At 50.0% G+C, this 9413-nt stretch overlaps 1 pseudogene; it reads left to right on the top strand.

Moving 5' to 3' along the window:
* Positions 1–726: 726 nt before the first annotated feature.
* On the top strand, positions 727–8940 carry LOC104507107 (annotated as a pseudogene).
* The last annotated feature ends 473 nt before the right edge of the window (positions 8941–9413 follow it).

Raw genomic sequence — 9413 nt, 5'->3', positions numbered from 1 at the left:
CATTCTGTGATTCTATGATAATAAACCAACCTTTTAAAATCAAATTCAGACACATTGTTGTACAGTGTTAGGACATTCTGAAAATAGCTGTAGCAATAATATCTGTGGGCATTAAAGTTAAAAAAGCAAAGAAAGCACTTCCTTACCACAGGTTTATCCTTTCTCATTGTGTTAGGAATTCAATAAACTTTGCAGGCTGCCGAGTTCTGTCCTGTTGGGGCTGTAATAGCCATCATCACCGGGTGTCCATGGCAGCAGGTTGTTCAGAGAAGGCAGCCGTGAGTCTGGGATGCTAACCGGTACCTTTCAAAATATTTGGATAGTAGCTGTAAAGGTGTTTGTGAAGTCTCGGTAGATGTGTGCATAGGTGAGCGCTGGACAACGACCGTTCGCGGGGGAAGAAGGTCAGGTTTGAGGAGTGTGTGTAAGTGAAACACATGCTGCTCTGGCTCCGGGAACACGAATCTTAATTATGTTTAATGATTTATAAATAGTCGATTGTGCCAAACTTCAGAGTGGATACAGCACTTAGAGCCTGGGGCTCCCAGCACGGCTGTGGGTTATGGGAGGACAGGAGCGAAGGCCGCCAGGAGCTGAGGAAGGGTGCGGGACCTGCTGGGCTGCTGTTCCTGAAGAGGAGCTGCACGCCCAGCCCTGTTGCCACACAGCTGGCAGCTGTGGAGCCCTGAGGCGTGGGCATCTTGCACCTCACCTTCTTTTTCTCTGCAGCGAATGCTTCAAGCCCTTGTGGGGCAGGGGTGGAGGTCACGGTCTGGTAAACCTGCGCCCAACGTACCTGTGGGCAGGCCGGGAGCTGGCTTTTGCTTTGGTAAGTATTAGAGCTTTTGGAAAGAAAAACAGCAGCTGGGGCAAACTGCAGAGTTTGAAACAAGTCCTACTCTCCAGTTCCACATGAATTTAGAATCAGGGTGTTTATTCAACAACACTTTCTATTCTTTACAAACGAAGGTTGAAACCGAAGTGCCCTCCTTGCTCAGCTCAGGCCAGCCCGTGTCAGTTCAGTGTCTGCAGGGTTTTCTGCTTTATAATTCCTTCTGCCTTAAGCTTTTCTGCTGCCAAAGTGTTCTGGCATTGATAAGCATCTCACACTGCCGTGCCCAGTGGTGCAGTAACCACCTGTAGCACAGCAGAACCTGTTGTAAGGAAATGCTTGAGGAAGTTGCTCCTTGCCCTGGCACCTCACGTGCACAAGAGCCAGCGCAGCGGCTCAGCAGCCGCCTGTTGGAGAGGGAGAGCGGGGATCTTTGGGCACATCTGCCCCCCTTCCCCGGGCAGTTGGCACAGTGCTGGTCCTGTCTCACTTGGGAGCGCCCTTTGCACACAGCCCTCCGCGCGGTTTCCCGTATTTTGCGGGCAGGCTCGGCAGCGGTAGCTGCGTGCGCTGTGGGTGCTGGGGAGAGACACCGGAGGTTTCTCCCTGAGGAAGAGGGTTGGGGTTAAAAAGCTGAGCTTTCCTGCTTCCCGGGGAGGCCCAGGAGGTGGTGGTTTGCGTTGTCCTGGAAGGACACTCTTGTCTTCTCTCATCACCTGACAACTGGCAGAATTAAAGATGATGAAGAATTTGTGACCTGCTCTTTTTTGTTAATAGAACTTACCGATGAACAGAAAGAGTTCCAAGCTACTGCGCGTAAGTTTGCTGTGGAGGAAATTATTCCTGTTGCTGCACAGTATGACAGAACTGGAGAGGTAAATCTACCGCAGTGTAAGGGGGAGGACAGACTTTAATCTCAACCTGCGTAAAATGAAAAGTGTTGATGTGATGCCCCAGAAGGGGCTTTTCCCTGTCTATTTCAGTATCCTCTTCCACTTATCAGGTGGGCGTGGGAACTTGGTCTCATGAATTCGCACATACCTGAAAGCTGTGGTAAGTAACCATTCTGCTTAATCGGCAAAATGATACAAAGAAAAGGCATTGGATGAGGTTTGTATGTGTAATTATGGATTCTGCAGAAAGGAAACCGTTGCATACTTGAATAATCTGAATGCAATCAGTAGGCAGGTTGACACGTGCAAGTGTTACTAGGCGTGGATGTAATCAGGAGACTAATTAGACAGATTGTGATTTAGTAATTTATGACTAGATTTCCCTACCATGATTACAACTGCCTAATGTTCCCCTTGTGCATTGTCAGCTGATTAAGCAGAGGAATTAGAAGGTCATATTTTGTTCTAGTCTGTGGCACGGGCTGGAGCCATTTAAGGGTTTATTCCAGAAGTGTTTGGGTTTCACTGGGTGCGGTACAGCTGCGCTCCGACAGTGGTCAGGTACAGGAGTAACCACAGGTAAAAATGTACCTTATTTTCTTCTTTGCATTTGTATTACCTGAGAAAGAAATTAGGAAGTGTCCACAGCAGACCCTTTCTTTGGAAGGCTGATCAGTGGGTAAATCTTGTATCAAAAATGTAATAACAATGGAATGGTTTGTGTTGAAGGGACCTTAAAGCCACCCCAGTCCCACCCACTGCCGTGGGCAGGGACACCTTCCATAGACCAGGTTGCTCCAAGCCTCATCCAGCCTGGCCTTGGACACTTCCAGGGATGGGGCATCCACAGCTTCTCTGGGAACCTGTCCCAGTGCTCCCCACCCTCTGTGGGAAGAATTCCCTCCTGATGTCCCATCTCAATCTACCCCCCCTCAATCCCACTGTCCTTGTTACTGACAGAGACGTTCAACAGTGCCGGGTCCAATGCCGACCTCGGAGGAACAAGGTTAAGGAACAAAGAGACAAAAGGAGCAATTGTGGGGACCAGCTTTATTCAGCCACAAATTCTAGGGAACCTAAAGGCTCAGGAAGCGGGACTGCTGCCGCGTGTGATCACCTGGTTATTCAATGGGAAGTGACCAGGGGCAAGTTGGACTCCGTTGCTTTAAACGATCTCCAGGGCAGATCTGGGAGAACACGCACAGTCTGCGTGATACACCCTGTAAATGAAGAGCGAGTAAGGTGCAGTACAGACACAGTGAGCACTGATACACATGATGTGCTAGAGGAGGGGTCTCGTGAGAGTCATGTCTCGTAAACCCACTGGAATTCTCTCACTTCTGGTAGCTCAGAAGTGTGTGAACAGACGAAGTCTGCTTGGTACAGGCGGCTTGAAGTTCCTAAGCGCATTCTCAGATCATCAGGTCTCCTCGTGGAAAGATCAGCAGCGCAGCCTTGCTGGACCTTCCACTGTTTGGGATCTCTGCACGTGAACCGGAGAAGGGGGTCAGTACCACGGCGATGGAGTTTACTGGTCACACTAACCTATTTGGTGTAGGAAAGGTGGGGCTGGTGCGAAGAGCCGCAGGAGAAGGCCGTGAAACGGCGTGAGCGCTGAAATGGCAAATGCAGTTCAGAAGAGGAAACTGTGGAGGGAAGGAAGCCATCCAAATGTCACAGGGAAACGGTGTCTTCTCCCCTGGTTGCTGCCTCTCGGAAAGGAGATGGTAGGGTTTATGACAGTTCTGTGAACGTCAGCCTAGCGCTCCGGAGTGCTCAGAACCATGAAGCTCCAGGTCAGGGGGGACCTTTAAGGCAATGAAGAAAGAAGCAAAAAGTGTAATCGTGCGCCTGCCTGAATCCCCATTGCACTTGGCCCATGAGTTCAGGGTGTGGTCACATCCTTCCCTCTCGAAAGAGTCCTGTGGAGATGGAAAAGGCTCCTAAAAGGATGACAGGGGTTATAAAAACCAGTTTGCTATGTGAGATGTAGCTTCTGCACGAGACACGGCTGAAACGTGTCCTTGAGTGCAAAGGGGCTCATAGTGCACTGTCCCTTTCGTGTGACTAGGTGGTGTTGAGTGAAGGTGGCGGAGGGCAGGTTCAGAGTGAAGGAGATGGTTCCTCGTGCAGCGAGGGGTCACCCTGTCAGACCCATTGCCCCCAGATGGTAGCGACGCTAAAACTTTGCATTGATGCAAAAAGAGACCGGGGGAATTCCTGTGGGAGATCCTGTCAAGGGTGAGCGGAACAAGGGTACTGGGGAGAGCTCTCTGTGGCCAGGGGGCATCTGGAGGCTCAGGAGAATGCCCCTGCGGCGGTGCGGTTGTGTTGGTGCTGTGTGGGTAGGCACTTCCCAAGCGCTGGCTTCTGTCAGAGCAGGTTGCTGAGCTGGTTGTCGGGCTGATGTGGACACTGCGGTAGCTCTGGAGCCCCTTCTTTGCTCCCGAGAACTCCGGTTCTCCGGTGTAAAGCAGTCAAGTGTGTTCTTGCAGCTGGGTGCGACTTGTGGTCGCCCTGGAGCGTTCAGATGGCCTGTTACTCCTCTGACAGCACTCCACGTGAAAAGCTCGCTTTGAGAGTCTGGTCAGACGCTGTACGCGGGCAGCGCACGCGGGGAATGTGCTTTTGCCAGTGAGCTCATGCGCGTCGCTCAGGCGTTACTGTTTACACCCGGCTGTGTAAATGGGAGATCTCAGCCGCAGGTGGGCTTGGCCTCGGCAGCTTTGAAGCGTGCCTTGTCACAGAAGAGCTGGCTTACGGATGTACGGGGGTTCAGACTGCCATTGAAGCCAATTCCCTAGGGGTAAGCTCTGCCGTTACTTAAGTCCCCTGTCCTGGAGTCTGTGCATTTGACAAAGGTGGATTCACGGGCTGAATGTTTTCCTGCAGCAAATGCCAGTAATCATTGCTGGAAACGACCACCAGCAGCAGAAGTACTTGGGAAGAATGACGGAGGAACCAATGATGTGTGTAAGTGTAACTGCTACGCGTGGAGTGTTCCTACACCGCGATAATCAGTAGTACTCCCTCCCCCCGAAAACACTGACATGTGCCTGCCACTCAGCCCGCCTCTGCGCGTTAACAGGGGCATTTACTGAGTCAGGGAACAGCGCATGAGGTGCAGTCCGTGAGTAGAGAGAAGATAGTGCTGTGGAAGTCGTCCCCATCCTACGGTGCTTACCAGAAGTTCATACCTTTGATTTCCCTCCAAGGGGGGACGTAAGCATCTTAGGACAAAACAAGGTTGGTGTAAGGAGAAACTCAGCTTGGATGGGAATCAAACCCTATTTGTGATCTTAAGTGCTACGTACGCAGAACGTGACGTTCAGAAAGAATTAGTCATGTGCAGTGCATGAAAATGTGAGGAACGAAGCCTCATAAGGTGACACAGGAAAGAGCCACTGTTCCTTAGCGCTCTTCTTTCCAGGCTCTAAAGATCCCCAGCTTTCACACCAGAGTTGGAACTTTGAGGAATTTCGGACCTAGGGGCTACAGGATGGTTCTGTTTGATTAAAAGGACAGTTTGATGTATTCGTATGGATTAATAAAGAAAATGAACTCCTGCGTTTGGATTCTCGCTGACAGCGGTTGTGCGGGCCGGGTTGGGTTGGTGTTGTTTGGGTGTTTGGCTTTTTAAATCGTAATTATTTGATCTTCCAGGTTTTACCATGCAGCTCACGTAAACCTTTTGCAGATCAGTTTGATGCATGTGGTCTGTGATAACGCCTTGTGTTTTCTTGGAGGCTTACTGTGTGACGGAACCTGGAGCGGGCTCGGATGTGGCCGGGATCCGAACAAAGGCTGAGAAGAAGGGAGACGAGTATGTTATTAACGGGCAGAAGATGTGGATCACGAACGGCAGGAAAGCAAACTGGTGTGTTACCTGCTGAGGTGGGTTACGTTTTCCACTGGTACCTTAGATTGCGGCTTCTCCCCCCACAGTTCAGTTTGCCAAGGATCTGCCATAAATCTGAATACTCGCTGCGTTTCACCACGCTGCGTTTCCATCCGCTGGTAGGGCAGGATATAGGAATGCAGACCCAGTGCCGGGCAGGGCTGAGTGGTGACAGGGCAACTCCTCGCTCCAGAGGCCTCTCAGGTCTTGCTGCTGTCAGACGGGGTGAGTCCTGCAGTTCTTTCAGGGCAGACGGCGACCGTAGGAGTTCACGTGCGAAGTAGCCGGGGGGCTCCTGTACCTCGCTACCCAGCTTCATGGTGGTCGGGATTGAATGCACTGCTGCTGATTCTACTGGAAACGCCTCTCCCTTCCAGTGAAGCTGGAGACGCTGCTGGATTGTGGGGTTGGTTTTCTTTCTGAAGGGGGATGTTTTCCAGCTGTCAGAGAACCCCGATGCCGCCGTGGTGTCTGTGCAGCGTGCTTTGCCATATCAACCTCTTGCATCATGTCTCACATCGCACTGACCCGCAACGCAAATTCTTAATTCAAGTGGAAAAACTTTATACATTTATCTGAGAGCTGAATTTTCTACCTAATTATTTCCTTGTTTAAGGCAGATCCATCAGAGACGATCCACCAGATATCTCTGACATTACTGAACACCCTCAGTGGGATTTACAGCTCTTTCATTTCTAGGAGAAATACTTACTTACAAACTACACCTAGATGAATAAAATTAAGATCTTTAGATCAGGTGATCTCACTTCGTGTGCAAGAACCTATTTCCTAAGCACTGTTTGTTATGTACATGCTGTGAATAGGTTTCTGTTGTACTGCCCCTGGAGCCGATAGTATCACAGACACTTCCAGTACGTGGAAAAGGTGGGGAATTTTTCCATGTGGATCTGAAGTAATTTTGATAAATTCTGTGAAATCTCGGGTCTGTGACACTTCCTCGCTCTCAGTACCTCTCCGCTGATTTTTGGGAGGGGCAAGAAGAAAGGGTTATTAACGTAGAGGTGGAATTTATCACAGGGTAGGAACACACACTGAAACATTGAAAAGGTTGGCTGTCTGGTGGTCGATGTGAGCATAAGCAGCATCCCTCTCCTCCGTTTCACACCAGGTATTTTGTGCTGGCTCGTACCAATCCAGACCCACAAGCTCCTGCAAGCAAAGCCTTTACTGGATTCATTGTGGAAGCAGATAGCCCTGGAGTCCAAATTGGAAGGAAGGTGAACACTCCCTCTCGTGGTTGGCCAGCCAGGAGTTAGTCTTCAGTTCTAAGCCAGTAACACAACAGCCACTGAAGAAAAAACGACTGTTCCGCCACTGAACAGTTGATGTGCTGGCGTACAGGCTGTACGTGACCTTTTCATTTTCACAGCACACCCCCCATTCATATTCGTACTTAATTATAATGTTATTCATGCAGATGAATTATTGAGAACGGTCTAAAGTGACTTTGAACTGCTGCAGAAGGATCCTTGAGAACTGCCTTATTGACAGGGCCAGTGAGCCAGCAGTGTGCCTTGGAAGGCTGAGGAGGCAGTTGGACGGTTTTAGCCACAAATAAGCACACTGTGAGCTTTGCTTTTAGCTACTGCAGGTCGAGGAAGACGCCGTGGAGACACTGGTGCTTGTTCTCTCTTTAAAAAGCCCCCAAACCCATTTTTATCAGTAGGCAAAACTGGATGTTGAACGTTGGGAAAGGAATGGGAAAACTTGAGCAGCTCATTTATTTCTGTCCGGCAGGACAGCGGCAGAGCTGGCGTGTTCGAATCTTTCCTGCTTCTACCCCTGTCTCAAAGGGTGTAGTTGGAGTAGAGAAAGACAACTAGGCTGCTTCCGGCTGCGGAGCCGGTTTCACTGCAGGAGGAGGTGAACTGCCCGGCATAGGCCCTTCGGAGCGTGCTGCAAAGCAGTGGGGGGGGGGGGGAGGGGTTAGATGAGGTTTCATGGGGAAAAAGTACTTTATGCTTTGAGTAAACTAAAGAGTGAAAACATGTTGTGCCTGGGACTAATCGATTTAGTTATATCTCTGTAAACTCCCCTTTCCAGGAGATGAATATGGGTCAGCACTGCTCCGATACAAGAGGTATCGTCTTTGAAGAGTGAGAGTCCCAAAAGAAAATGTATTAGTAGCTGAGGGAGCTGGCTTTAAAATTGCAATGGGAGCCTTCGGTAAGACCAGGCCACCCGTAAGTGTCAGAAAGGACCGAGCTATGAAACACCGTGGGAACTGCGGGGGCTTTACTCTCTGCTGTGTTCGATTCAGGTGGCAGCTGGTGCTGTTGGACTGGCCAGAAGGGCACTTGATGAAGCTACTAGACACGCTTTGGAGAGGAAAACCTTCGGGAAAGCAATTGTTGAAGTGAGTGGGGGGCAGGGAAGGAGGCAGGACAAATGAAAGTGGTGTTTGCCCACCAGATGCACTACTACTGAGCTTTCAAGGTTGTTCCTTGATCTTTTAGCTCTGTAGTTTTTATATTCCATCCCTGTGAGTTCTGGGTTTCCAAGCACGGTGGTCACGGCATTTAGGTAAACGTAGCTCTGCGGTAACCTCAGGGGTTCCTCTGCCGTTTATCCGTGGTAACAGCAGAAGCAGACAGCTCTGCCTGGAGCCTGAACCCCGGGCACTCTCTGGCCTTGGTTCTTCAGTGCTAATAAACAGGGATTTTGGGGAAAGCGGGAACCTCTGATGTGTGTGAGATGAGATGCGCAGCGTTGGCGCAGCTGGAAGGCACTGCCAGTCACAGTGCGTACCGGTGGTAAAGGAATAGGGAGAAACAGCAAGGTACACGCCAGTCTCATAAGTAGGAAAAAAAACTTCCTAGTTCAGTGTCCACTGAGAACTATAAACTGAAATGTGTGTTGAATTAGACTTCTGTGAGGGCCTGCTCCGGACTCTGTAGGGCTCCTCCAGGGCCACCCGCCGAGCTGGTCGCTGTACGGAGATGACTGTGTTCTTGTCACACAGCTTTGGGCAGGCAGTGCTAACCCAGATTCTTTCATCGTCACCAGCACCAAGCAGTCTCTTTCCTGCTTGCTGAAATGGCAATGAAGTTGGAGCTGGCCAGGATGGTGTACCAGCGAGCTGCCTGGGAAGTGGATGCTGGGCGCAGGAATACCTACTACGCTTCCATCGCCAAGGCATTTGCCAGTGACATTGCAAACCAAGTAGCAACAGATGCAGTACAGATTTTTGGAGGAAATGGATTTAATACTGAATATCCTGTAGAATGATAGATGAGAGATGCTAATGAGAGATGCTAAAAATCTACCAGGTGAGTAAAGGAGAGCGCGTGATCTTTGTAATAATGTGTCCGTTTTATATAAAATCCCCAGGTCTTTTCCTGCAGTAGCATGTCCCAGTTCCTCTGTGAGCATATGCTGTGCCACGGCTCCCTGCTCAGCAAGAATATGTTAATTGTGTCCAGCAAAACCGGTGATCCTTCTCTTTTCATCTCTTCATGACGTTACTGGGGCCCAGGGAAAACGTGTTGAAGACCTGGTGCCGGAACGCAGGAGGCCCATGACCTGCCCTGTCAGAAAGCTCTGACCGCTCATTCTGAAGCGGTAGTAAGTAGTGAGTATTCCTCTACAGCTGACCTGTAACTAAAGGCTGTTACTCGCACTACCCAAGAGTTTATTTTTCTCTGTTTAAGGAAAGACAACCACTGTTTTGGAATCTAGAGGTTCTCAGAAGTAACTGCACTCCTGTGAGTGCGGAAATGAACCATTAATTGGAGTGTTATGACGGGGGTTTTCCTGCCAGTCTGCATGC

The sequence above is a fragment of the Eurypyga helias genome, unplaced genomic scaffold (genome assembly GCF_000690775.1).
Source record: "Eurypyga helias isolate BGI_N326 unplaced genomic scaffold, ASM69077v1 scaffold14220, whole genome shotgun sequence".
In the NCBI taxonomy this organism is placed as follows: domain Eukaryota; kingdom Metazoa; phylum Chordata; class Aves; order Eurypygiformes; family Eurypygidae; genus Eurypyga; species Eurypyga helias.
The sequence above is the reverse complement of the archived record's forward strand: the minus strand, read 5'-3'. Positions and strand labels throughout refer to the sequence as shown.